Source organism: Mustela lutreola, chromosome 18, assembly GCF_030435805.1.
Source record: "Mustela lutreola isolate mMusLut2 chromosome 18, mMusLut2.pri, whole genome shotgun sequence".
NCBI lineage: Eukaryota > Metazoa > Chordata > Mammalia > Carnivora > Mustelidae > Mustela > Mustela lutreola.
Genome location: NC_081307.1, coordinates 5,521,655 through 5,549,475, shown reverse-complemented (window position 1 = coordinate 5,549,475; position 27,821 = coordinate 5,521,655). Strand labels below are relative to the sequence as shown.

Sequence of the window (27,821 nt, the reverse complement as noted above, 5' to 3'; positions counted from 1 at the left end):
GAGAAGGAATTTCTTAAGGAGGCTACTCTTTCCTCTTTCATAAGAATGCCAACACAACAAAGATAACTGGGGGCAGTGAAGAAAAGACCACCAGAATCTCTCTCCAGAAATATCAAGAGCATTTGGTTGCAGTGGGCAGGAATTCTCAAAATCTCCATGGCACTGCAGAGAAGGTTAGGGAGGAGTGGAAGCAACAGGATGATAGGAAAAAACCATGAAAAAGATTCCCCACCAGGACAGGAGGCCATGAATGACCACATCACCAACAGTGAGTCGGTCTCCCCAAGGACGAGTGAGACACGCCAGCCGGCCTGGAACGATGCTGAGATGTGGATCTAGACAGTCTTCCACGTCCAGCCTGTTTTCCAGTTAGCGCTTCTCTCCTCTGCAAGGGAAGCCTACCAGACCCCTCCACTGCACGGCCCCAATTCCTCCTGCTCTTTCCTCCTCCATTAGAGAAGCGCTCTCAAGAAAGGATTCGATCAACTGCTTCCTGTGGAGTCTACAATGATAATAAGAACTCCTGAGTTACCGCTCCTAAATATATGTGTTTTTCAGCTCAGATTAAAACCTAATATGAAGGAAATTCATCACAATTTGGGGCTTTCAGGGAAATGTGTGTGACATGATTGCTGAGTAGAATAGGATACTGGAAATTAGGGCCAACATGGTCAAATGTGGAAGTGTGGTCACTGCTGCGGTCAGTCCAAGGGGAGGCTTCTACTTGAAAATAGAGGGCGATTCCAAGACCGATGGAGCTGCTGTTCGCACCTCACTCCCCATCATGGCCACCATGTTCACACATGCATGTGCTCACAAACACACTAGATCAAATACATACTCACACATGTGCACGCTCACACACACATGTTCATACAGGCATGTTCATATGCACACGCTCATCTGTACACATGGCCACATGCATGCTCGCACAATGCTCGTGTGTACACACGCTCACACACCCATGCTCACACATACGTGTGCTCACGCACGCTCAAGCACACACATGTTCATGTGTGTACATGTTCCCGCATGTGCGCGTGCACACATGGACACGTGTCCACATACACACCTGCTCACCCTTGCACATGATCACACATGCCCACACACTCAACACACATGCTCACACACCTGTTCACAACAGGTGAACATGCACATATTTACGTGTACACATGTTCACACACATGCTTGTGAGCACTCATGCTCACACACGCTCTCACACGCACGATCCCACACACACTCACATACGCACGCCCACACACACATCACAACTCAGCAGGAGGCCTCTAATCAGGACAGGAGAGCACGCATAGTGAGTAACCGTAAAGGGGGCTCCCCACAGAGCAACCCCAGATTTTCCTGGCTTGGGGAAGGGTGCCAGAGAAAACCTCTTTCCTTCAGACACAAGTCTTGTCACTGGATGTGGCTGTTGCTAGGTAACAGTGATTCCCACCACCCCCCACACACACCTCCGGCCTTCCCTCCCTGGACAGAAGCATGAACATCCTGGTAGATGTGTCCACTGTGCTCTCAAAGTCCCCTCCTGGGAAGGCAGGCCTCTGGCCTTGTCCCGGGGGTTAGCAGGGATGCCAAGGCAATGAGGACAATGCAGTGCTCCCCCCAGCAGCCTCTCGTCCCGCATCCCCACGCGTTCGACCCAGACTAAACCCATGCACCATTTCTTCCGCTTCAAGACTATCACCAGATACCTAGATTTGAATTTGAGGACGGAAGGGCTGCCGGTTGGCAGTGGCAGGGAGAAGTGCAGAGGACTGGCTGATTTTAGTTTTTGTTCGCTGTTTTAGAATTTAAGGAAAGGTTTCATGGCCCTGAGAGCATGAACGACCACAGTGGTCAGCAGGGGCCAGCCAGCTGAACTCTCCATGGACCAGCACAGCAGAAATCGTGGCCTCCAGGATTTTAAATAATCAGGAGCTGTCAGGACCAATAAACCTCAGTCTCTGAAGCCCCAGAGAGGTTAAAAAAAAAAAAAAAAAAAAAAAAATCCTCCACGCAAGGTGACGAAGAGATTTAGATGAAGCATCCTTCCGGAAAAGGAAGGGGGCAGCCGCAGCTTGGAGGGATGTGCTGCCTTTGGCCCCTCTGAGAAACCCCCCATGTCACCTGACTGGCAAGCCAAGCCCCAAATCAGGCTTCCCCAGACGCACAGCCACATGTGCACAGAAAAGATAATGTTAATGTTGCTCCTTCTTTGTTTTTCTGTCGACAAAAATGCCCACTTATGAGTATTTAATGGCTCTCAGAAATAAGCTATTTTAGAACATCATCCAAGATGCAAATGAGTCACTGAAAACAGTCACTCTGACCTTTCCCTGTCACTGGGTAGGTGTTTCCAAATCAATAGCAGCCTTCCCAGTGGCCTTGGGCCGGGATTCCTTGATGTAGCAGAGCAGTGTCAAGGCTACACCCTCGCTTTTGCTTTGGGGAGTGACAGACCCCCAAATGGTCCACAGATCCTTGAAGAGGAAGTCCCTGCAGCCACACTTAGACAAAATGCTTTCTCCTCAAGAGGCGGCCTCCTCAGCTTCAGGGCCTCGATGAGAAAGCCAAGTCATCTAGCAACGAGCGACAGAGGGAGACCCCCACAGAGAGTCCTCTGTCATCTGGAAGACCAAGACACACAGAAACAGGTCAAACAAGGTCTCCCCAGCATGGTCCCAGAAGCTCTTCAACTGGCTGAACAGCACTGGGACTTGGGAAATGTGACCCTGCAAGAACCCACGCCATTGTTTTCAACTTGCACTGTTTTTGAGGATGTCAGTTCCACATTGACAACCTCCGTTCCACTCTCAGACACTTGAGGAGTCAAGGTGTTAATATTAATCAAGTAAGCGAGGCTCACGGGAGGGCATTCCACTCCCACCACGCTCCGACTGCTCCCACTCCAGAGGAGGAAAAGGTGAAGGGCGTTGGTGACAGTGTGACAACTGAACTGTATTTTCTCCTATCGAAGGTTCTTTCCCCACAGGAACACACTCACATGCCTTTTCATCTCTTTAACTGCCACCCCAGAAACTACACCTCATGGAACGTTCAGACCCGCTGGCAGAATCTTCCTATTTCTTGAGGTCAGAGAATCCCCACATTAGGAGCCGTCCTAGACTCGTCCGTTCTCCTTGTTCCCCAAAGATTGCTTTCTCTTCCTTAATTTCTTCATCCATGAAATGGGATGATTTCACCTATCCTGGAGGCAGTAACAGATGTGGTTAATGGCATGGCTTGTGAAATCCCTGCTTATGGGAGACCTCCAGCCTCTTACCCAAACCTGTGCCTCAGTTTCCCTCACATATCCTTTCTTAACAGTACTTCCTTATAGGGTCATTGGAAAGATTAAGTGAGGAAAGTTCCCAGCTCTTAGTAAATGTCATAATCATAACAGAGGAGCTTTAAGAATCAAAAGTAACCTAGGTACAGCAAGGTGTCAATGCCTCTCCAAGTGGTCTCCACCATTAAGGCCCTAATCCAGGTCATCATATGGGCCTGGACTATTGTAGAAGTCTTTCATCTCTTAGACTCCAGATCACACCTCTCCAACCCCTCTTTCTTGACACTCTAGGGACCCAGTCATTAATTTACATCATTCCTTTGCTTAAAAACCTTTAATATCGGGGCACCTGGGTGGCTCAGCAGGTTAAGCCTCCGCCTTCAGCTTAGGTCATGATCTCAGGATCCTGGGATCGAGCCCCACATCAGCCTCATTGCTTGGTAGGGAGCCTGCTTTCTCCTCTCTCTGCCTGCCTCTCTGCCTGCTTGTGATCCCTCTCTGTCAAATAAATAAATAAAAATTAAAAAAAAAAAAAAAACCTTTAATATCTATCTGTTGCTTCCTTGTTTGTAGCCTAGAAGGCTCTTCATGGCCAGGCCTGCCTCTTCAGCTTCATTTCCCATCACACTGTTCCCATCTGCCTGGAATGACCTCTCTGTTTCATCCGCCGGAACCATTTCATGCTCTTCTCCACACAGCTCAACCGCCATCTAGAAAGCACCTCTGGTTCTGGCTGACTTACTTACCTCTGCCTCTTCTGAGACTCCACTCAACCTATCCCTGTTGACACATCCACCTTCTCAAATAGACTGAGTGCTAAAGACAGGGACAGTGTGTCAGATTATCTGTCTTTTCCCCCATGACTGGGCATGAGGGCTGGGACTGAGAAGACTGTTCCAAAAGTACCTGTGAGTGAAGAGTCTGCTCTTGCAATGACATAAACATAAGCAGGTTCAATGTCAACAATCCTAATCACGGGTACAGCCCCACTAGCAATATTTTAACAAAGTAACCCTGAGTTATCCTGGGTATGCTTCCAGCCAAATCTCTCTACCAACAAAGTGGGATTCTGACCAGAAATCTCTGCAGCATGAGGCTATATGCAAACCCAAACACACCCTGCTAAACCTCCTCACCCCCATTCTAGTCTCTCCAGAATCCAAAAGGAACATTTAGTTTTTAACAGTACTCGCACTCTGTTGGCATACTAATTAACACCAATTAATCATCTTCATTAGGTGTGATAATGACTGGGAGAAAAAAAGGTTAGTTCCAACAAAATATTCTGTGCCTCTATCAAGGGTCCTGGTGGCTCATGAGATGAATCCACCTAAGATCAAATCCTCATCAAACCATCCCTGCTCTGCTGGAAACCTGTCACTAAACCTCTGGATGATGTCAAAGAAGCAAAAACGCCCAGCTGGGGAAGCAGCCAGACACAGAGATCTGATCCAAACAATCACTGAGGAATGAACTGATGTCCTCCCAAAGCCAGAATTCTTTGCAATCCTAATAGCCCCAGATTATGACACACCCATCAAGTACAGGTCCCGAGTCCCTGGGGAGATGGCAAAGTGCCTATGGTGTACCTACTGCTACGGAGTTTCCGGTCAAGGAGGACCAGCTCCAATACTCCTCACTGGCCCACCGCCCCTCCTCACAGCCTGTCCCACCACCAGCACTGGCAGCTCCAGCCTTTCAACTGTTCCAGGCAAAAGCCTTAGAGTCACTCTTGGTTCCTTTCTCCCCTATATCACTAACTATCCAATAAAAAAAAATAAAATAAAATAAATTTTAAAAAATTCAAAATATGCAAAGTCTCTGACCACTTTCTCATGGCCTCACCCTAGTGCAGGCCACCTGGACCACTGCGATAGCCTCTCCACTGGTCTCCTGCTTCCACCTTTCCCTGACTTTGGTCTGTTTGGAACACAGCATCCAGCGTGAGACTTTTAAACAGTAAGTCTTATCATATCACTCTTCTACTAAAAATCCTGCTTGTCTCTGTGAGTCCTTCAAATTGGTCTGTAAGGCCCTATATGTTGTCCCCCTGCTCTTCTCTGATCTCCTTCCCGGACCTCCTTCTCTGCTTCTCTTTCTCTTTCTCAGTCTATACAACAATACTGGCCTCCTTGGGGCGCCTGGTGGTGCAGTCAGCTAAGCATCTGCCATCAGCTCAGGTCATGACCTCTAGGGCCGGGGATCAAGCCCCACACTGGGCTCCCTGCTCAGCAGGGAGTCTTTTTCTCTCTCTCCCTCTGTCCCTGCCCACCACTCGTTCTGTCTGTCTCTCTCAAATAAATAAATAAAATCTTTAAAATAACAGTAACAATACTGGCCTCCTTGTTGCTTCCACCTTCGGACCTTTGCCCAAGTCTTCACACATGGGACTCTCCTCAGGATCCCTACTTACAGACTAGCCTATTTAAGATTGCAACCTGATGCCATTGTCCCTGGTTCACCATTCCCAACCCCACCTCTTGCCCCCAGCATTCTGCTTTCCTTTTTCTTTTTTTCAATAACATTTACTTTTTTGTTTGTTTCTTTTTAAAATTATTATTATTTTAAACAACGTATAATGTATCATTTGCTTCAGGGGTACAGGTCTGGGATTCATCAGTCTTACACACTTCACAGCACTCACCATAGCACATACCCTCCCCAGTGTCCATCACCCAGCCACCCCATCCCTCCCACTCCCCCGCCCTAGTTATCAAGCTTCTAAAACTGTATATAATCTACTTTTGTATCATTTGTATTCTTCATTATTTGTTTTCTCCTATTAGAATGTAAACTCAGGGAGAGCAGAAGTCTTTGATTTATTCATTGATTTACCCAACACAGAGAAGAGCGTCTGGTACATAGTAAGTACTCAATCAATATTCACTAGTAAGTGGTAAGAACATTTAAGAGAAATACTCAGAAGTGACTAGAGCATCCTTGAGAGCCAAGGTCAGGAGAGGAGAGATTGGGGCAGTTTCCATAGAAGACATGACATTGGAACTGAACCTTGAAGGATGGTAGGATTTGAACCTGTAGAGTTGAGAGGTAGAGGGGTAGAGGGGGCCAATTCTGAGAATGGGCCAACAGAGGGTCTTTAGGGAACAGTTGGGGTTTCACTGGGCACACGGCATGCAGTGTGCAGCCAGGCAGTGGAGAAATGGGTTGAACAAGAGCCACAGCCTTGCCAGGCAGGGGAAGGGCTTGCAGAGGCCCGTTGCTCGGGATTCTGGGATGAGCTAGAGGTGTCCTTTCCCTTCACCACTTCTGCTGTATAGAAAACAAACTAGGACTGTTCTGCAAAGCATCATCTCTCCTCACAGGCTAGTGGCCAAGAGACCTCAAGCCATTCTCCTTTTCATCTCACCTACCACGTTCATGCTTCTGCTCTTGCCACCTTCCCAGCCCAAGACCCTGGCTTCTTCCCTCTCCTTTCCTTCCTAAGTTCAACTAAGCCTAGCTCTGCCCTGCCTTGTACTTACTCTTGCAGCTTTCTCTGACTACCACCCAATGGTCACCTTCTTCCGTGTGTCTGCTGCCCTCTCTAGGACCCACTCAACACGTCCTTGTCCTCTGCTCATTTGAGGTATGTCTCTCTCCTCATCTGCATCATGCAGCTCGTGGGCAGGGCCAATGGCTGAGCCTCTTGTGGCCTCGGCACACACCTGAACACTTGGGTGGGGGGGCATCAAACGTCTGTGCTTCGGTGCTCTTCGAGAAGCAGAACCACTGTGGGCCACTGTGTCAAGCGTAACGATGCACCTGTCACATCCTGCTGCTAAGATCATCACCACTTGGCATCCTCTTGAAGAAAAGAACCTCGGAGAGAGCAAGAGATACAATCTGGGCTCACCTCAAGATGATGGGGATGGAAGGTACTGGGAAAGTGTGTATATATTTGTTTTTAAATGATAATGTGTACCGGGGAAGACCCCCGAGTGGAGTGAAACTCCAGGATTCACCTAGCAGTTTCCTACCATGTGGCTGGAATGATCCAGCCACTAAATCTTACGACTGGGGGCTCACAGCTGTGGTTGACAGAAAAGAATGCCCCCCCAAAGCTAATGAGATGGAGCTTTCCTAACTTTCCCTTCACTCCCACTCCCAAGGGAAAACTACAAAATCTGCTTTACATTTGGCATTCGTTCCTCTGCATCCTTCCCAGGGCCGCTAAGCATACCTAATTTAAACACAATTTCTTAATGGTTACACTTTTGCACATGAATGTCTTTTGGCTACTGGAACTTTTTTTAGTGCTTGTATCTGATCAGTGGCCCAAGGCCTTCCCTAATTATAACTCTCCGTCTGACTGGCTACAGCAGGTGTGGCTTCTGACATGGCTTATTTTAGTAGCAAAACCAAAGAAGGAGGAGGTGGTGTCTGTATTCATAATTCAACAGAAGAAAAATGACTCCCCCTCTTCCCATTTTCCTACCGGATTTTCTGGCTGTACTGCTTAGAACGTCAGGAGCAGGGCACAGGAACGCCCAAGAAAGAACATACACCTGCCGGTCCTCCATGCCCTGAACTTGTTTGTACTTGTCCCCAGAACTGGCCACTACATTCCCCTGCAGCATCCAGGAAGGCAGCAAGGACAGCCAGGAATAAGACTAAATTCTGTCTTCTCTGCCACACCTGGCTCTATCCCGGTACTTCAGGTTTCTAGCTCTCCCTAGAGGAACTCTAGGTTCTTCCTTGGCTCTCTGTCCAAGTGTCATCTATGAGAGTGAACCTAAAATCTCCTGTCCAGGCAGGTATACTTACTACAAAATAGCCCTGAGTCTGAGTCTTGCCTCTCCCCAACACCATCCCCTTGAGAGTGATGACTGTGGGTATAACATGAAACACTGAGCAGGGAGACCAAGGAGCATGTCGGCTTGGTTCAGACATGGGAATGGGTTAAAAAGAAACAGCTAGTGAGCATGTGTCTGAAAAGCACTGAACACAATACAGCGTAATCGTGTGAGCAGCTGATTAGAGAAAAAGAAATGAATGAGTGTGTCTGAAAAGTAGTAACAACAATATAGCGCATTGGTGCTCACAGCCTCCCACTGGCAGTGAAAATACTATTTATTACCTATGGGATTGCCAAGAGACGAAGAACAGTGGGGAAACAGGTGCTGTGTTGGTATATGGTGTCTTCACCAGGTGTGGAGAGGGGTGTGCAAACTAACAGTCAGAGCCTGGTGGCCCCAGAAGACAGCGAGGCTGGGAACCGAATGCAGATAACCCCCTCCCTGCCCTCTCTGCTTCCCACGTCCCCCAGCAGGGCCAAGTCTGCCCACAGGACCCAGGGGTACCCATCTGGAGAAGGACAGGACCTCCCCCAAAATATTCCTTAGAGAAGCCCACTGTCAGGCTGCAAGGAGGCCAAAACATGAGGGAGAAAGAAAAGATGGAATGTCATGCCCTTCAAGATGGCTATTAAGCCACTAGACCAAGGCTGATGACCAGCTGTCTTCTTTTTGCTCCACAGAAGAGGAAATGGGTTTGGCTACCATAGGGGGGACTGAGTTAGTAAAGTTAAATTCAAAAATAATGTGAGAAGTGGCAAGTCATTCCTCAGTGAGGGAAGAGGGGGAGAAATATTATCAATCTCAGATGATTTAAGGCCAGAAATTCCCAGATGTGCAAGTATCACCTAAAAGATTGTTGTTTTGGCTTGAACTATATCTCCTCCTCCAGAAAATTCACATTCCAAGTTCTAACACACAGCACCTCAGAGCCTGACCTTATTTGGAGATAGGGTCTTAACAGACGTAATCAAGCTAAAATGAGGTCACTAGAGTAGACTCTAATCCAGCATGACTAGGACCTTTATGAAAGGGGGAAATTTGGACCCAGTGACAGACGTGTAGAGGAAAGAGAATTCGAAGAGACACAGGAAGGATGGTCATCTACAAGCCAAAGAGAGAGGCCTGGAGCAGCTCCGTTCCTCAAACCCTCAGAATGAACCTGAGGCACCTTAATGCAAGACTTCCAGCCTTTCCACCAGTGAGAGAGGCAATTTCTGTTCCTCAAGCCATTCAGTCTGTGGGACATTGTTATCACAATCCTAGCAAACTAACACAACTGTTAGCGACTCTTTGGACAACTATTAAAAATCCCCAGGGAGGCACCTGGGTGGCTCAGTGGGTTGAAGCCTCTGCCTTCAGCTCAGGTCATGATGCCAGGGTCCTAGGATCGAGCCCCGCATCGGGCTCTCTGCTCAGCGGGGAGCCTGCTTCCTCCTCTCTCTCTGCCTGCCTCTCAGCCTGCTTGTGATCTCTGTCAAATAAATAAATAAAATCTTTAAAAAAAAAAATCCCCAGGAATTTATAAAAGGAATCTTTTCACATTTTATACCCAAGAAGTCTGGTACGATTAGTTAGTTACTAATAAACCTGTCCTCTCATTGGCCTGTGAGTTTTGGTGACGGGGGAAATTTAATCGAGCACTCTGCCTGGACATTGTAGATACTTGGGAAAGTCATTTTGTTTTCTGTTGTTGTTGAAAGCTCTTTAACTCCTTTTCACCAAATTCCTAAAAACCAAAAGAAACAAAATGCATATGTGTTTGAACACATTCAGGGTTTTTCCTTATGTCTAAATATAACTATTAGTGTGTATGTGGACGCACGCACATGTGTGGAGAGAGAATTTTCTCCCAAGGCTCTCAGTGGGCGGTAGGAAAAAAAAAACCAACATTGTGCCAGCATTATAGCTGATGTTTGCTACTATTTATAGAGCCGGCCATGGCCATGTCAGGTCTTTAAAAGAAGCAAAACATCTGGGTGCGTTCCAAAGCAGAGAGGAAAAACCTAAGTCACAACATAATATACAGAGGAAGGCGGCATCTTTACAAAAGTTCCAATTTACATTTGCTAAACACTATCCTGTATACCTCAGAGGATCTCAGGGAACCTGATTCTGGCTCTGAGTGTAATCCAAAAAATAACACAATAGCCATTGTATTTTCAAGTTTAAAAAAGTTCTGATGTAAATGAGCAGTTTCCAGAGGGCAGAGAACATACAGCCTCTCTCCAGTGAAGGGCCTCCAAGTGGCCAGTGGCCATCAAGAGTCAATCCAGAGACAGCCTCATTGAACTCGAGTCAGCAGCCACCCTGACATTTTCAGCAAGGCCACGGTTAGAGCCAAAAATGTCCTCTCCACACCTCACTTGAAGGCAGGCAGGAACCCCTCCCTGCCCCATCTCGCAGGGATGTCATAAGGATGAATTAAAGAAAAATATTTAAACTTATATAACACTTGGGACACCTGCACTAAAGGGAGAAAAAAAAATCACTATTTCTACAATATCCCGCAGACCTAAAGCAAGTGTGTCCTACTTTCAGCAAAACCAATATATGAAAAAAAAAATCCAGATTTTGAAAGACATATATCTCAGAACTAAGTTGTCCAACACACAGAAAGAGTAAATTCTACATAGGTTCAGGTCTCTGTTTTAGGTAATATCTGGTACCTAACTCCAGACCTGACACATGACACGTCCCCAAGAGGTATTTGTTGACTAAAAGAATTATTTCTATGACATAGCCAGCTCCACCAGCTCCATCAGTACACTTAATGAATTAAAAAATTTGTGAACATTCTGCTCAGATGTCCCATGCTTCAACATGCATGATGCCATAGGTAAGATACCCCTTGTAACCTGGCTCAGGCTGGGGACCACAGTGTCCTGTAAGACACACCTGCCCCTGGACCCACCACAGCCACTGACCAGTGGCCGACATCCTCCCTGGCATCTCCAGCCCCCGTGTTCTAGGAGCATCCTGTGGGCAGGGCTGCTGTTTTAAGATACCTCTTCCTGGTTTCCTGGTGACAATCGTAAGGAAAGAGGGCAGCAGGCTCCAGTCTGGGTATGGCTTTGGTAGTGACGAGACACGTGGGTTGTCACCATCTGTGGCTCCCAGGAAGCTAATGGATTTCAAGGCTGAGAGCAATCCAGGGCAAGCTATCTGCCTTGCTTGCTGCTGGCTTCACCACACATCCGCTTCTGCATCCTAGCCTCTAAATGTGTGTTTTTATCTCCAAGACATTGGTTTCTTCTGTGTTGGTCAGGGAGGTAGGGAGAGAAGGATCCATATACGGCCTCCCAACAAGCTTCAGGGTAAGCCACACCAGGCCTGATCCCCAGAGAAATACTATGCAAATAGGACAAGCACCTGATCCATTCAGGTTACCAGATCTCCTGTTAAATTACTTTTATATTGTATTTATTATATAAAATATAATATATAATATATTATTTATATATATTAACATATTAATATATCAATAATATATATTTTATATTATTTATGTATTATTATTTATTATTACAAAAATTAATAGTCTCATTCTAAGATATCTGGAGCTGCAGAAGAAAATACAGAAAGGAAAAAAATCATCCATAATCTCACCATCTGGAGAGAATCTCTGTTAACATCTTCATGTACTACAGTCCTATTTATGCTCATATGTATGTATTTCATTAGGCAGTTTAGAAAATATCAAACCTACGACTTGATGGGCATGGTGTCACGTCACTAACATGCTTCAGATATTTTTATTTGGCTGCCTACTACTCCACTGTATGGATGTACCATAATCTGTGTAACTAGTTCCCTGCTCTGGGGGAAAGTTGATTCCAGCGTTTCAGAAAAACGAGGAGCACCGCAGTGTGCGCTCTCACACACACGTTTCCTCACATCTCTGATCATTTCCTCCGGATAGAATCTTAAAAGTAATTTGAAAGTACGGAACTCCCCAAAATCATGCCTACCAGGAAGGCTGCACCAATTACAGTTCTAATAATAGGACCTTATACTGTTCTATCATATCTCCATGACACTGAGCAATGTCATTTTTAACCTTCAGTAATTTTATAGCTGGGAAAATGGCATCTCATCTCCATTTTAATTAGCACTTTTATTATTGTTATCATTGGCATTGTTATCAGTGGTAAGAGCTCAACAGGGCCTTACCTCACCACCACATGGCATCCTGGCAAGGTGGGCCCTCTCATCCTCCTGCTGCAGAGGGAGAAACTGAGGCCCAGCTGAATGACTTTGACAAGGTCAAACAGCTCACTTTCAGAGCCAGGATCCAAGCCTGACTCCAGAACCCCACCCGCCTAACTATTCTGCTGTTTGGATTAGTCACAGAGTGAAACATTTTTCTGTCTTTAGCCACCGTATTCCTCTTTCTCTGAACTCTAGTGGATTTATTTTTCTGTGTAGAAAAACAGCCCTCAGCATTTTGGATGTTTTGACACTACAGGCTTGTGCCAAGATTCACACATCACCCCCAACCCCTCCTTCCTCAGCCCAACCCAGCCACCCACCAATCTCCCCACATGTCAAGTGTGACACATCCAGTGTCTCCTCTCTACGTTGCAAAAAGTTTAAACCGACTTCACCTAATCCCGCTTGAGATTACTCAGAACGCCCTGGAATTTAACTAAACCCAGACTGGGAAATATCCATTCACGGTCAAAAAAAGTGATACTTCGTATCCACCGCGTGGGGCCAGACCGCATGGAAGGGGTTGAAGACGCAGCCCTGGCAAGGGCCCATGAGAAGCGCCCCCCCATGCAGAGACAGGAGTATCTCCCGGCAGACAGCTCCCATGTCAATGCCACGTTTAAATACACGGGCTGGGCTGGTACCTGTCCACCACCATCCCTCCTCAGACGCCCCCGCTCCAGACACACACACACACACACACACACACACACACACACACACACACACGTGTGAAATCCTCTCAGCGGATGAGAGGATTTCCCCAGAAGCTCTGCCACAGGCAGGTCGGAGAAACCCTCCTACCCTACAAACTACCTCGCGCTGACAGCTGATAGGGAACTGGCTGGGGGGCGCCCTTCCTTGGGGGGCCACCTGCTTGGCCCGGAATTCATGCCGCAGGAAAGTTCTGCAGGGTCATAAACCAGCCTCGCGCCTGCCTCAGAGCTCACTGTGCAACTCGCAGCCTCGTTTGCTCGATTCGGCTCAGGTTAGGGAGATGGATGGGATTTTCCCACAAATCACTTGATTAGTGTGAGAAATCTATGTTCCTGCTGTTCTAAGCATTGCAGGGATTTTGGGTTCCCTTTAAATCTCTCTCAATATTATGCTTCTTGCAGCTCTCAGAGTTTCTTTCCCCAGATTTATTTTTTTCGAAGGCACTACACTATTTGGTAATTCTATACTGTTCCTCTCCGGTCCCTTGACCAGCAATATTTAGGAAGAAGCCTGGAGCTCTGAAGCCCAGAAACAGGTCTTCCAACCTTTCCACTAGCCATGTGGAGATGGCTACTGCAGCAGAAGCACAGGGAATCTGGGACCTGCCTGGCCCAGCCTGACCCATCCCTAGAGAGAAGCCGCCCTCACGCCCACACCCCTGTCAGCCTGCATTTCCACAGATTCTGGCATCTTGCTCTATTATCAGCATTATGCTGGACACTTTATACCTAATACTCCACTTAATCCTTACAACAAATCTATGAGATGGTCTCATTTATTTAAAAACTGGGGAAATGAAAATTTGGAGCAGCCACCCCGACGGTCAGAGCCACACGCATGGAGATAACTTAGGTTTGGACAAACTCTGGGTCCCTACACCTCTGCGTTTCCAAATTCTCTACTTCATCTCCAAAAGACCACCAGAAATAAAACTTGGAGAAGAGATGAGCGCATCGCCTTCCTTGGTCAGCTCTGAACAAACTCCTTTAGGGCATTTATCACTCCTGGAAACAACCTCGTTCCCTAAGTGAGCACAGGGTTTTGGACCCTTTGCCGTCCCAGAATAGTGCCCTCCCTGAAACCCGAATGGGCCCAGGGACAGTCACGTGTCCTGTACACGCCCGGTTTTGTACCAGGCTATGCCCCTTCCTGGGCTGCACGGGACAGTGCATCATGGTAAACCCGGTCCCTTGGCACGCTTTCTGAAGTCCCCGAGCACCCTCCACTCCCCTCAAGATGGGTTACCCACTCACAAGGCATAGTCTTGGAGGGAAGCGTCTGCCTTGCTTTCCGCTGGGTCTAAGATCTTAGACTGTTCTCTTTTCTAAAGTTCCCAAGTCAGTTTCCTTCCACCAAAGCTACTTGTTCCCTAACCTGTCTTCCTTGCTCTCTCCCTAGAGGCATCTAACTAGAACTAAGGAGGTGCTCTTTCTCTTTCTAGTTTCTGTGAACAGTCCCCACTTCCCAGACAATAGGGATTTCACCAGGAGGCTGCTTCTCCACCTCTCCCCTCACTGTCCTAGAGCATCTGAGAGGATGACACCAGCGGGTTCATCCCCCACTTTACAGGGTCCTCCCCACATTCAGATCAAGGACCTGGGGTAGGTCCCTTCTTTCCCCGGGACAATGTCTTCACATAAAAATTAAGGGAGGGGACGCAAGGGTGGCTCAGTGGGTTAAAGCCTCTGCCTTCAGCACAGGCCTTGATCCCAGTATTAAGCACCTCATGGGGGCTCTCTGCTCAGCAAGGATCCTGCTTCCCCTCCCTCTTTCTCTGTCTGCCTCTCAGCCTACTTGGGATCTCTGTCAAATAAATAAATAAAATCTTAAAAAAAAAAAAATTAAAGGAATCCTCCTCTCATTCCCTCCTCTCTCCTGCCTCATAAAAAGATGTAAACAGTAAGTAAGACGTTTCAGATTAAAAAAGGCTTTAGCAGGAGAGAAAAAAAAAAAGTGCAGTGGGCCTCGCCTACCCCCCCCCAACCCCAGGCCAGTGGTCTCTCTCACCTCACATAACCGTCTGAACCGTCTGATTTCGGAGGAGTGACAGAATCTCCAGTCAGCAACTCTCTTTCCTCAAAATACAATTGTTAAAAAAAAAAAGTAACCATGCATAGTGGTGGATTTAACTAGACTTACCTTGGTGCTCATGTTGCAATATATTCATACATTAAATCATTAGGTTGTACACCTGAAACTAATATAATGTTACATGTCAATTATAGCTCAATTAAAAAAAAAAAAAAAAGCAGTACAAGAGCCACCTGGGTAGGCCACTCCAGGCCTGTGGGAATCTGAGACTCTTTGAGGAATCTAAATCCACACCCTCAACTTGGCTGTGTTAATTCAGTCTTAACTCTTCAGAATTTACAGAGCCCCCATGCTCCCCTGATAGCATCACCACAAACATTTTAATTTTGCTTTAGAGACTCACACCCTCTTCATTGTCTCTGGACAGCCGCGCCTGCCCCAGTCCCCAATCAGGGGTGACCGAGGTCTCCTCCTCCCCACCCTGCCAACCCCGACAGCTCTTGATCTTCCTTCCCACAAGAGAGTCCCCACTCTGACCCCCACCCATCCCACCACACCCCCCAGTCACCCACCTGACTACCTCTCCCTCCCCTGGCTGTCCACTCAGCCAGCCAGGCCACGCCGAACAAAATTCTCACCTCCTGTGTTCCCCCAATTCGTCCCTTCCACGGACTTTTCTGTCTCATCCCAAACGCCTTGGAAATCATCTGTGAACCTTCTTTCTTTCAAACCCTACATTCAACCCATCATGAAATCCACCCTCGAAACATACCCAGACTCTGACTGTTCCTCACCTCCCCACCCCCACTGCTACCACTAATCCAAGCCACCACCCTCTCTGGCCAGGGTCATTGCCTCCATACAGCTCTCCCATAACATGCTCCCAGGGCACACACCAGGCAGCCAGAGCAACCCCCTTAAATCATATACTATGTTATTCCTTTGCTCAAAACCTTCCAGGGGCTTGATGAAGCTCACCTTGGCCTCAAGGCTACATCTAACCCTCCCGCCACCACGTCCCCCGGTATCTCCAGCTGCAGGACCTCTCCTGGCCTGCACTGCCCTTCCCTCAAACATCCTCAAGGGTCACCCTCCATGGCCCTGGGCCCCTGCTCTGGTGTTGCTTTGTCTCTGAGACCCTCCTGGACACCCCCTCCCCACACACTCTCCCCGTTCCCTTGCTCTCCCTCATTTTTCCCCATTTTACCTCTCAGCCCTCCTACAAACTGACTTCTTTGTTCGCCATCTGTCTCCCCTCACTGGAATAGTATCTCGGGGAGCATGGAGGACTGGGTCAGTTTCAACTGTGTCCTAAAACCTTAGAACTGTGACTGTCAATGCTCATTATTTTGAGCAATGAATAAGTGAACACAGAACATTTCAGAAGCTCACATCCCTGCTCAGGAAACTGAAGGATGAGAGAGAGAAGCCCATCATTTCCATCATGGTGAAATCAAAGAGCAGGGCCAGCCTCAAGCTCTCCCAGCCCCGCAGCCTGAGGCATCCCTCATGGACCTATCCCAGGGAATGGACAATTTACTGGGTCCCCAGCGACAAGGGGCCTGCCAGCCAGCTGCTCCCCACACCTCTCTGCAGAGCTTTCTGGAAGGCAGGAGGAGGCAGGATGGAGAAACAGACAAGGGGCTGCTCTGGAGGCAGAAGGACCCCCCTCCTTTCCCTCTCCTAGACACCCAGGGCCGTCAGGCCTGGAGCAGAAGTGGGGAGCCGGATGGGCAGCACAGCTGACAACACCAGGCTGTCACTCACCACTGCCAGCTGTGTGACCCGCACCTGCCTCGGGCTCCTCTTCAAAATGAAGCTGATGACCACAGCTTCAAAAATTTGAAAAGGGGAGCACCTGGGTGGCTCAATGGGATGAAGCCTCTGCCTTTGGCTCAGGTCATGATCTCAAGGTCCTGGGATCGAGCCCTGCATGGGGCTCTCTGCTCAGCGGGGAGCCTGCTTCCCCCTCTCTCTCTGCCTGCCTCTCTGCCTACTTGTGATCTCTCTCTGTCAAATAAATAAATAAAATCTTTAAGAAAAAAAAAAAAAGAAAAATTTGAAAAGAAAGGAGAGTCTCAGACTCTTTTTCCTTTCTTATTTATGTCTCGTCACACTTAAAAATCTACAATTTAGGAGCCCCTGGGTGACTCAGTCATTAAGCCTCTGCCTTCAGCTCCGGTCATGATCCCAGGGTCCTGGGATTGAGCCCAATGTTGGATTCCCTGCATCGCGGGAAGCCGGCTTCTCCCTCTCCCACTCCCCCTGCTTGTGTTCCCTCTGTCGCTGTCTCTCTCTCTGTCAAATAAAATAAAAAAAAAAAAAAAAAAAAATCTTTTTAAAAAAATCTGCAATTTAGAAAGAGCTTCTGCTTCTGCTCCTTCACTGTGCTAGAAGTTGCTCCCTCGTTTCCAAACACCGCGCTTGAGTCACCCACCTCCTCCCCACTCTGCTCCCTTTCCCTTTCTTTTCCTTTTGGCTCATCATGTTTCCTTCCTCTTCTCATATTTTGAAAACCCTAAGTTCCAGGCAGACAGGGGAGGGCTGGCAGAATTGGAACCGGCGAACTGCCCCTTCCTGTCTTCTGGAACCCCATAGGGCAATTTCATTTTCAGCAGGAGCAAAATCAAGAGAGGCAGTGAGGAGGAGGGAGCGCACAGGAAAGCTCCAACCCATTACCTCCTCTCTCCTGGTGGCATTGCCCGAGCTTATTACACAGGAGGGCTTCTGAAAAATGATAAAGCCTGGGTTGAGGGAAACGCACAGATCCTCTCCCCAACACCACCTGACCAGCCACACGGCCCCTCAGGGGCCTCCAGCATCGCAGGCCATTTCTTGGCTCCGGATCGCCACTCGCACCAAGAAGGGCCCTTCTCTGTCCCAAACGCTCTCATCCTCGGTTTCCTCATCCTCCGTGGGAGCCTCTCCCGGGCACCCACCTTTCTGAGCACCCACTGGACTCGGGCTCACAAGAGGACTCAGCTGAATGCATTGTGATCTGGAAGTCCCTTCATGTCAACCACATCACCAAATAACCATGAGGGCCACACAGGATGCTGTGGCCCACCCCTGTGGCACCCAGGACATGTAGCCAGCAAGAAGCCCTTGTCAGTTATGAGCAGGGCAGTGTCTGCGGACAGAAAATCTGGTTTGTGCCATGCTGGCTCTTCTGCCTGTTGCCCATACAAACCGAAGCAAGTGGCTTTGCCTTTCCAAGTCTCAATTTCCTCCCCCGCACCATGAGGAGAAAGACACTTGCCCCGTCCGCCTCTGAGGCCTGCAAATACAAAACATCATACAAATGTACATTATTATTAAAGTAAATAGGGCAGCAAATCAGCCACGTGGCCCACACCACTCCTCATCCAGTCCTACGTTTTAGCAGGCCTCTCCACTCTCCCCAGGTAAGCCTGTGAAAGCCCCAAGGATGTGCCCCTCAGAGCCGCCCCCTGCCCTGTTGAGGGAAAGTGCCTCGGAGAGCCTCCACGCAGCCTGGGCACACACCATGGAGCAGGGAGCTGTGACTTGCACAGAGAGCGGGACTCTCAGGCTGCCCGGAGTTTATGCAACAAAGGAAAGCACCGGGGGGGAAGCAAGAGTCCTCTGGAAAACCAGCCACAAATGAGGCACTCAGCAAGGAAGCCGAAGCAGGAGGGCACCGCTGGAGACCCTCGGCACCCAAAGTCACTCCTCTAAATGTGATAGCTGTCGGGAGCTGTCAGAGCAGTCACTCGGTCTTAATTAATAAGTGAATTAAGCAGAAGGCATGGCTTCTGGGAAGGAGGGGAGGGTGGCTCCGCACCTTCCTGCTGGAAACCTGCCAGCTATCCTCAATAGGACAAAAAGCTCTACAAAACCGCCCGCTCCAGACTGGGAGCACGGACTCAGACACCCAAGTTCCTTGGCGCCTGGCTCTGCCACTCACTAGATTTGGGACCCTGACCCTGACCGTGTCGTAGCCTCTCGGAGACTCAACTTCACTTAGGACATCTGCAGATGGGTGTGACGTGTGCAAACACACCACCTAAAGGCGAAGCTGGGTCTGACCACTGAAAGGAACAAAGCTGGCGATGTGTGTGGAAGGGGAGGAGGGAAGGAGGAAGGAGCAAGCCTGCCCAAGCCCCCCACCAGGGGTCACCCTTCCCGGCCAAGAGATCCCACACTCCCAACATCGGAAGCCGACTTTGGGCAGGGGAGCCCATGCTGCACTCACTGCCTTTGCGCATTTATCTGATCTCACCGAATGGACTGAGGTCACCTGGCCGGCTGCCTTATGACTTTTAGAGAGCCAGACGGAGCTGGACACTTGCTACATGTATAGACGTATAGTCCCCACTCCAACACTTGTGGTTTGAATAACTGATTTTAAAAGAGCGCTTCTCTTCACTATAAGAAATTTGGAAAATATAGAAAAGTTTAATGGAAGAATCAGATGTTTCCTAAAACCCGACATCACCACCATTATCACTCTGATATATTGTATTCCATTCTATTTTTCATGACCTGTATGAATCTTTTTTTTTTACAAAATTGTATTTATACCCTGTTTACCTTTAGACCTTTATTGACTTAATATATATTATTAGCATTTTCCCATATTCTTATGTATTATCCAATGTAACTTTAATAGCTTCCTTGATTTCCATCTTATGGATGAGCCGTATTAGATTTAATTAATCCCCCCATATAATGTTTTGTTACAATGAATAATGCTGAAAGGAATATCCTTGATTAGAACTATTTTGCACAGCTCTGATTATGTCCGTAGGATAAGTTCCTAGAAGAGGAATTGCTTGCTGGTTTAGAGGGTATATTTTTGAGATACGTCTCCCGTGTTTGCAAATGATCTTCCCACCAGCTAAGTCTGCAAATGTCCACGATCCTGGCACTCATAGCAACACAGGGTGTATCGTTTTCATTTTTGCTCGTCTGGCAGGTGGATAATGCTATCTTATTTCTAAGGTACTCTTGTAATTATTAGAGAGGTTGGACACTTGTACGTCTTTTTCTAGACATTTGCATTTCTTTTCTCTTTGTTTGAACTCCCCTTCACATCCTTTGCCTACTCTTCTATCAAGGGACAAACTGATATTTTTAACAGTAGATGGGAAGAGATTTAGTTCATGGAGGTCTTTGCTGACCCTGTCCCTGGGTTTAACAATCCCTCCATTAAGGCATTAATGCTAATGTCTAGCTGATATCGTTTCCTTGTGGTTGAAGCCCATCCGCTCCCATCCTGTCTTCAGTGGGGGACACCACTCTCTTTCTCTCTCTCATTGACCCATGTGACCTTTCCTTGTCACCTGTCAGCTTCTCCTTCAGGGGATGAAAAACTCCTCTTCATTTTCACCTGACCAAGGACAAATTAGGAAGTCAAGGTATCACCCTGTGATGCTGTCCCCCCTCTTCTCCCATTGCCAGGGTCTTCCTTCCTCCCTCATGCTGCTCACCTGGATGGCAGCAAATGACATCGGGACCAGCCCTTGAGCCCAGCCTCGCCTCTCCCAAACCTCACCCCACCCTCCATTCCACAACTCCCGTGTCCTCAATGCAAATGGGACTGCCTTTTCCTGCCTAAAACCCTTCTGCTCCTCAGCGTGGCCAGCTGGTCCTTCCCTACCTGGGTATACTCCCACCCCCTCTCCCTCCCGCACCCCAAAAACATACCTCATGTGCTCAGATACAGCAACACCCAAGTATTACTCAGACTGCTCTGACACACCGTGCTGTTTCATACTCTTGAGCCTTGCCAGCGTGGCTGCCCTCCTCCTCCCCCCACCCCCCACCCCTGCATCCACCTGGTAGGATCCTACTTACTTCCCAAGTTCCTATGGGGTGTCACTCTCTCCAGGAGGCCTCCCCTGACCATGCCAAGTAAGGGTAAGCTGCCCATCTGTTTCCTCCAGCTTCTCTCTATGCACGTGGGTTCTTTCACCTTCCAGGAAAGGCACTGCAGCCCCTTGGCTTTCTGTCCTTTCTTGTGCTCTCCCCACCTCCCCCCTGCCTCCCAGCTCTCTCCACCCTTCACCCCCCGCCCCACACCCCCAGCAACCAGGCCTTTGGCGCCCACTTTGGCTCCTCAGACACACAGACGGCTTGGCTGCCTCAGAGGCCAATGGTCCTCCCTGGCAAGTTCCCACAGGACAAGGACCATGGCTATCCCGTTTCACACAGACTCGCCAGTGCCTGCCTCAGCACTGCGCACAGTGCATAGCATGCCTTTGTTAGCACAGAGACGTGCCTCTGGACACCCCCTTGCCGCAGTGTGCGACATCCCTGGGGTATCCCCGAAAGGTCCTCCCAGGGGGCTCCAAGCACACCCAACAGATCTGTCCGGCCAGTAATGAATCAAGTCTGGCTGGAAGGAATGTGGAATTTCAGCCCCACATCATAGAAGCTTCCTCAGAAATGAGAATCTGAAGGCAACTCCAAATTCGGTTTTGTTTTTGTAAAGGTAACTGGTGATAGAAGGGTTTTATGCTGTGGACCCCTTCTTTCATTCGTCCGACCAGGAGCTGAAACTAGATGTCTCAAGTCCGTCAGCTCTGTGCGATTCAGATTGAATAATATTTTTCATATCCTCCTCCTGCTCCTCCTCCAACTGTACCCGGTCCCCTCTTTTCTGTTCCGGCGTCCGGCAGGCACTCCCCCAGCCCTGGCTTTGCAGCAGCCCTGCCCAGTCACCCACTCAGGGGAAGAGTTTGCTGCATGAATCCGGGAAGGTGGGGTTGAGTACACCGTGCGCAGAAAGGGCACTCCATAAACTCTGCTTAACGGAGGGCAGGTGTCCCTGTCTCCACCGTCGGGTCAGAGAAAAATAAGGAGCCCAGAAAAAGTAAATGGTCTATTCAATTTGGAAGCAAGTGAAAAAATGAGCTACAAAGCAAATAACATGGACTGAAGGGTTGGCGGACCTCGGTTTGGGTCCTGGCTCTGCTGTTGGGTCAGGGCGTGAGGACATCAAAGCCTGCCCCCTCTCTGGGGCTCATTTGCCACATCTGGAAATGAAAGATTAGATTTGAAGAGAGAGCCTTGGGCAGCAGACAGGCTCTGCCAGTCAAGGCAGTACCTGGAGAGACATGTAGGCTGGCCACACCCCTCCCTGCCTTGCCTTCCCCGGGGACTCTGGCTCTCAGCCACTTTGACAGCCTCAGAGCAAAGGTGAGGTTCCTGAGAAACCACAAAGGGCCTCTGCCACCGCCCCCCCCCCCTTCCTCCTCCAGCAAGGACCAGGATCCCGGGACCAGACAGCCCCTCCTACAGTCTCCTCACAGCGCTCCGCCTCCTCCTCCAGCTGAATCTTCTGCTTATCCATTTCCTAAAGATCATCACGGAGGCTCCACAACCTTCCCTTTTTAACAACTCTTGCTGACGGAAAATTCTTCCTCATACCTAATCTAAGTCCATCTGCTGCAATTTCTGTCTATTTTCTCTCGTTCAATCCTACTGGAGATGGAGAACAGCTGGTCGCCATCCTCCATCCAGTATCCCCTCCTAAACCAAAATCAGTTATTACATCACCCCTCAGCCTGTTCTTCCTGTGGCGGAGCAGCCACCATCCCTCTGACCTGCCCTCACGGATCCCAGCTCTGACAGCATCCCCGGGCGCTGTGGCCCACATTAGAGCCCACGCCGCAAGCTTCAGGTCCCTCAGAAGCTCCACCATCCCCAGCTGGATCTAGGATTCTAGCAGCAACATCCAGAGAGAACAACAGCACAGAAAGGGGATCCGTGAGAACATCCGAGCCCCTAGCTCTATATATGAAGAAACTTGAGGTCAGAACAGGCAAAATAGGTGCAGTGCCCAAGGTCACTGGTCACAGGGATCTGGTTCCGAGTGCTAGATGCCCAATATTTCCAGCGCAACCCCCGAGTGGCTGCAGCATGTCCTTGACCGGGCGAGAGCAGGACCAGCCTTCACTGAAAAACCAACTGCCCAGATACTCCCCGCCCAAACGCCACTTTCTGAACCCCGAGGCAGATGTCTGCAACTCCACTGTGAACAGCTTTGACTTCCATTAAGAACTCAAACACTTCTGTCAGTGGCAACACTCTTCACTATTTACACCTTAGTAAGAATAAGGAGATTTGATCCTTTCTAGCTCTAGAGAAAGAGATTTAGGGGTCAGAAGGGAACAAAGAAGAAAGGGACTGGGAGAATGACAGGTGCATTTCATAACTGGCTAATATGTCCAAGGTCAGTCCTACGAGTGGGTGTCAGGACAGCGGAGCAGCAGGGGTCCTGCTCGTAGGGTCCCTGGGCATCTAACAGGCCTGTGTTCAGAACCCTCCCCCCTGGCACTCTCGTGAGGGGTGCCCCCCCCCCAGGCGCTCTGGGGAGGTCTGCATGGAACAGAACGTGGTGAAGCATTGCCTCACAGCTCCTGCAGGGCAACTCCATAGGCATCCCAGAATTCTTGACTTCCCTTGGCTAACCATTCTAGAAGTGAGGTAAGCAGGGTGTCGAAAATTAAATCTCAACCTCTAGGCTGCCCTTAAGTGACAGGAAGGAAGAATCAGAAAGGAAGGAAGAAGGAGAAGTATATATCAGATTAAGTAAGATCGTTCAGTGTGCAATAGACCCGAGTGGGGAGGGAGGAAGGGGGCATGTGTGTGTAAGAAAAAGTGAGTCCAGTGAAGTATTTATTAATAATTTGAGCTGTGAAATTTTCCCAAGAGTGAAGGGGGAAAATAACCCTGTGTGGTGAGGACATTTCAGAGCCTAGATTTCAAAACAGCTTTCACCCTGTGATGAAAAAAGAAACACCATTCTTCAATCTCTTCACCTTTCAGGTGTGAGGGGGATATTCCAGACTATTTCAAACCTCCAGACACACACCCCCCAGAACAACTGGGGAGTTCAAGCATTCACTCAAGAGAAAAAAAGAAGACATCTCAACAGGACTCACAAAAACACCTAACACAATAAACGTGCTTATTTGATTTCCCCCAAAACCACAACATTAAATTTTAAAATAGAAGGACTAAAAGGCTCTTCTCGGATAAAAATGTCCATATGTTTTGAACCCTATTTTCAGGGGACAGTTTTCTTTAACAGCAAAATTGGCACAAAATGATGAGATCAAAGTAGGTTGGTGAAGAGATTATTTACTGAAGTGTTTATGATGGGAAGAGATGACAAGAAAAAGAACAGAAAAGTAAGGGAGGGACTTTTACTTCCCAGGTAAGTCACCCAGGGCTTGTGAAAGCAGAGACAGGCAATCCCCATTCAGCACAGCAGTTAAAAGAGAGAAAGCCTAGTTGCCCAACTGGGGAGAGGAGAAAATGCTAGATCGATGGGTGGTGCTTGTCAGGGTTCTGGCGAAAGCTACCATGTTCCGTGAAATGACGAATAACAAATTTAATTTTCCGAGCACCCATCAGTCCCTTCACACACAAACAGGCACCATGCTTCACAAGGAACCAATCAGCCTAACACCAGAGACTGAATTCTCCAAAGTGGATCCCAGCGGCGGGGCTGGATCCTGGATCGCATGCCCCATCCAAGGTGAAGTTGCTCGGATGGTGTTTTGCATTTCATCAATTATTCTTCAGCTCCCATTATGCTTTTTTTAGTCTAGAGTTGTTATTTTAATGATCTTTGTTCCAAATGAGGAACTACAAGGAAGAGGAATGAGGAGGAGGGAGAAGCCTAGGCAAGGGTTCCTCGTGTGTCCCACTTGCACTTCCCAACGCTCCCTCTGCTCCCTCCCCCAACCCTGCCTTTTTCCTCTCCCGGGCATGAGTCACCATTCAGGAGCTGGTTTAAAAGCCTTACTTTGAATGTCCTCTATCATGATAGAAATCTAGCAGATCATCTTCAATTGAAAGGACCCTCAATTTTCGCTACCAGTTTTTTGGTTTGAGGCACCTCTGAAACTCAAAAGCATTTTCTAGTTTTGTTACTGCCTTCTAGAAAACCGAAGTGCCCCCCACACACACTCCCCCCCCACCTGCTGGGTGCCACCTCTCCTGAGCTCTCTGGGGGTCCCATGCCCTAGACAGACCACAGGGGAGAAGGTGTATGGCCAAATCCACCCCAACAGCAGACAAAAGCTCCAAGTCCACTCCAGGCTCCCAAACAAAAAGGCATAATTTGCAGGGCTGCAAGTTTGTTCTGTTTACTGTCAGACAACATGTGCGGAAGAGAAAGCTGACTGTATCTTGACCAAAAAAAAAAAAGTGAGGCAGCTGTTTTTTTTAATCATTGTGAGTAGATCTTCGACAATAAGGACTCCCCCCTGAAATAGCTTTCTAAAGGAGGTGCAGGACCTGTTGTGGCCGTTAAAGAAAAGAATTAAAAGCTGAAAGTGATTTGTGGAACTAGAGAAGGGTGCCTGTCATCCGCATTTCAGCAGGAAGGGTGTCATAGGGACAAGGGGTTGCAGAAGGATGTCTCTCCCAGGATATTCACTTCTTGCCAGGGCTGGGACTTGAACTCCCCAGCTTCAGGACTAGGATAGAAATCAGGGTGAGGCAATTCACCCGACTTCCCTCAAAGCCCCGGGGGGCTTGTAAGATGGGTCCTGGACTGACCCAGCTCCAGAGTGTTCAAGCAGGTTTAGAAGCACACCTGGTGAAGGGCTGTAGGGCGTTCAAGTAGGAGCTGCCTGCACCAAAGCTGGCAGGAAGTTCAAGACCAAGCACATCACCTTTCTCTCCATGGGGACTTCTTCCTAGGACGCCTAGCTAACACCTCCCATTTGCAGAAGCTCCAAGAAAGGAGTTTTCCCCAGACCCAAAAGTGGGTCTCAGAGCAAGTAAGGCCCTTGTGGTCCTGCAATTTAGAATGCATAAGGGTGTTTCGAGGCTGAACCAGCTGCTGACCGTGGCGAGCTTTTTGCTTGAAGAGCAATGATCAGAAATGGTGTGGATGGAGGTTCCTGCACCCTCCAGGGCACAGATGTACCTGCACACTTAAACATAGGCAGCCCCTAGGGGTCTGCCCTCTGCCTCTTACAGTCACTGGTGTGTTCTGCCCTGGACAGCTCTTCTCTGATAAGGGTGTAACCTTCACAGGGGATACCATTTAGCTCCGTCCCCTTTATTTCAGGACACACCAAGCCCGGACAGTCTTCCAGTTTTCAGGAGCTAATCAATTAAGTAATTTCTTTTCCTCTGAGAACTGTTCCGTCGGTTTCTCACCAAGTTGGGCGGCACATAAATGCCCACCAGGTCAAACAGGACAGCCGCCCACACCCCGGGAAATTTCTTTTCCCACCAAGAAAAAAAAAATAAATAAAAGAACGGAGACAGAGTGGGAAAACGGATCGGAGGGAGGAAGGAAACAGAAGTTTGGGGAAGGACTCAAGTTGAAGGTCACATAGTTGGGGGAAGGCAGGTCAAGGTAATGGAAAAGGGGCAGACCCTCTGGCAGAAAACCCCACCAACCAACTATTTCTCAACATCAGCCTCCCACTGCTGGGTTTGCCAGGAAGCAGCACATCCAGGGGTCCAACTGCCTTCACCCAACAAACCCGAATTTACACCCCAACCGTGCAGTCACCCGAGCCCCAGCCTAGACCTATTTCCACAGACCTGAGTGCAGCGAATTGAGAGAGGAGTAAACAAAGCCAGTTGAGACAGCGCAGAAGTTTTCTAAATTGTCAGCTTGTTTTCATCCCAACAAAAGACGGTGAATTCCCACCTTTGTCGCGTTCTCTCCCCTAAACTTTTCTTTCTGCAATCCCTCTACATCTGCTACCCTGCCAGCCGCTGAGAATGGCCCCGCCGGGGGAGCAGCACCCCCCGGGACGCAGGCGGGAGTACCTTTTCCGCGGAGCGGAGGGGCGGGTGTCCAGAGGCTCGCTGCCCTGCCGAGCCGCGGAAGGATGCTGTCGGGATGGAGCACGCTGACGAGTACGCGTCCCTGCCTCTGCGACCAGACCTTTCGGCAGCTCGGCCCAACTGTGCTAGCGATGCACTTAGCAATTATCTGCTGGCGCCGACGCCCCGCCCTCTGCTCCTGCGATTGGCTCTCGAGTCCCGGGCAGGACTGCATTGGTTTCAGCAGACCTCACTCATTGCTTTGGCTCCTACTATTATCTAAGCCATCAAAGGAAATAATTCCATGTTTCATTGACAACCTGTAAGGCTCTCCTCGGGGCCCGGGGTGGGGGCAGGACTGGGAGTCCAGTGGAGGGAGGAGGGGAGAGTAGAAAAAGTGGGGGTGGAGGGGAGGGGGGAGAAGGAGAGCTCTCGAGAAGGGGTGGGGGGTGAGAGAGAGGGAGAGAGGGAGAGATGGAGCTATCAAGCAATCAGATTCTTGCTCCAGCATTTTAACTTCCACAAAACAGAGCCCATAGCAACAATTTTCTGGCTTTATTTTTCCCCCAACTGGTGAATGTTCCTGAGGGCAGAGAGAAATAGAACAGTGGGGTTTCTGCCTGTGTCGAGCTCTGGAAAGCAGAGCAAGGTAAGAGCTGAAGGAATATAGTGATGTTTTTCCCGGGGCCACCCTGGAGGGCATGTGAAGGTCATTTTAGATTATTTGGGGGAACATATTAAGCGCCTTCACTGGACTTTGTCCATCAGTTCCTTCCCTCACGGTCCCCCTAGATCCCCAAAGGAAGACAATTTCCCTTTGCAGCCGATTCAGAGTCTCAGAAGAGCTGTTCTCCAAGTCAGTGAGAGTCTGGAATTCCTCACTGTTCTTGCTGGGAGGTCCAGAGAGACAGGCATTCCAGAACTCACTATTCTGTTGAACCCTCACCTTTGCTTATTCTGAGCTGGCTTCAACTAATGGTTTAGATTTATGACATCAGCCAAAGCAAGGGGAGAGA

The 27,821-nt window shown here is 48.9% G+C and overlaps 1 protein-coding gene across 1 annotated transcript in view; it reads right to left on the bottom strand.

The window, feature by feature from the left end:
- ZMAT4 (zinc finger matrin-type 4) overlaps nt 1-26,962 on the bottom strand; it is a 359,613-nt gene extending 332,651 nt beyond the window's left edge. The window contains exon 1 of the mRNA XM_059156211.1: nt 26,809-26,962. The gene's annotated coding sequence lies outside the window, so the exon portion shown is untranslated. The remainder of the gene's footprint in view (nt 1-26,808) is intronic.
- Nucleotides 26,963-27,821: the final 859 nt, after the last annotated feature.